This window comes from Lontra canadensis, unplaced genomic scaffold (assembly GCF_010015895.1).
Source record: "Lontra canadensis isolate GAN:19392208 unplaced genomic scaffold, GSC_riverotter_1.0 scaffold35, whole genome shotgun sequence".
Taxonomy (NCBI): domain Eukaryota; kingdom Metazoa; phylum Chordata; class Mammalia; order Carnivora; family Mustelidae; genus Lontra; species Lontra canadensis.
In genome coordinates, this window is record NW_022631029.1 from 5,735 (window position 1) to 7,411 (window position 1,677).

The 1,677-nt window shown below is 38.7% G+C and overlaps 1 pseudogene; it reads left to right on the plus strand.

Annotated features, from left to right (window-relative positions):
- Positions 1 to 215: 215 nt before the first annotated feature.
- On the plus strand, positions 216 to 1,129 carry LOC116874027 (annotated as a pseudogene).
- Positions 1,130 to 1,677: the final 548 nt, after the last annotated feature.

Genomic DNA, 1,677 nt, shown 5'->3' on the forward strand with positions numbered 1-1,677 from the left:
ATATATGAACACCTGGGGGAAAGGTCAAATGGGGGATGGCATTCCTTTTCAGGCTGACTTATGGGGTCCAAAGGGGGCACATTCCATATAAAAACTGTGGCTATTGAATATTTGAGTGTAAAGTTAAAAATATAGAATTTCAATGGTATTTGTAGTTTTCATTATTGAGAAAATCAGTCATTTTATTCTTTGTTCCCTGGTAGTCGTCTCACCACATGGAACCAGGAAATGATACACGAATTTCAAAATTTCTTCTTCTGGAATTATCAGAAGACCCAGAACTACAGCTCATCAGATTTGGGCTTTTCCTCTCCATGTACCTGGTCACTGTGTTAGGAAACCTTTTCATCATCCTGGCCGTTAGCTCTGACTCCCACCTCCACAGGCCCATGTACTTCTTCCTCGCCAACCTGTCCTTTGTAGACATCTGTTTCACTTCCACTACTGTCCCCAAGATGCTGTGTAACATCCAGACAGAGAGCAAAGTCATAACTTTTGAAGGCTGCCTCACCCAGATGTATTTTTTTTTCACACTCTTTGCTGTATTGGATGTCTTTCTCCTGGCTGTGATGGCCTATGACTGGTTTGTGGCCACCTGCCACCCACTGCACTAACCAGTAATCATGAGTCTTCAGTTCTGTGGACAGCTAGTTCTTCTGTCCTGGATCACATGTATCCTGAACTCCTTCTTACAAAGCCTAATGATGTTGCAGCTTTCCTTCTGTATACAATTGCATATTCCCCACTATTTTTGTGAAGTCGATGAAATAGTCCAACTTGCCTGTTTTGATAACTTTCTTAGTAAGTTGATGAGGTACTTTAAGTTGTAGTGCTGGGTGGTGATGCTTTTACTGGGGTCCTTTACTCTTACACTAAGATAGTTTCCACCATATATGGAATATCATCAGCTCAGGGTAATTATAAAGCATTTTCCACCTGTGCATCTCACCTCTTTGTTGTCTACTTATTTTTTTGTACGAGCCTAGGAGTGTACATTTGTTCTGCTGCTCCCCAGAGATCCCATGCAAGTGAAGTGGCCACACCCATGCTGAACCCCTTTATCTATAGTCTGAGGAACAGAGACACAAAAAGGGATCTGAAAAGAATCACTGGGATTCCAGTAATGTAAGGGTAATTTATCCTGTGGTTGAAGAAATGCCCAATGATTGCAGCACTCACAGCCTCAGAGGCAGGAACTACTATTCTTCAACCAGGTTATGGAAGTAGAATCTGCTCCTCTATTTATTGCCTAGAATTTTCATTTGTTTGAATTCAACATCTCCATACATTTAAGTAACTCACTTTATTAACTTTTTATTCTGTTGGATATGCAGACATTTTCCCCCTTTTCCATTTTCATCCTTTTAAAATATTTTACCCAACAATGGATCAAAAATGCCTGGACATTTCTGCATTTTACATGGGACATATTGGATTTCTTTCTCTTGTTAAGTTAAGTTATGTAATGTTACGTTACGTTACATTACATTATGTTATGTTATGTTAGTTATGTTATGTTAGTCACCATAAAGTGCATTATTAGTTTTTTTTATTATTTTCAGCATAACAGTATACCTTATCAATGAGGTAGAAACCAGAGATACAGTAGAACATATCAATGAAACTAGAAGCTGTTTTTTTGAAAGAATAAATAAGATGGATCAAACATTGGCCACA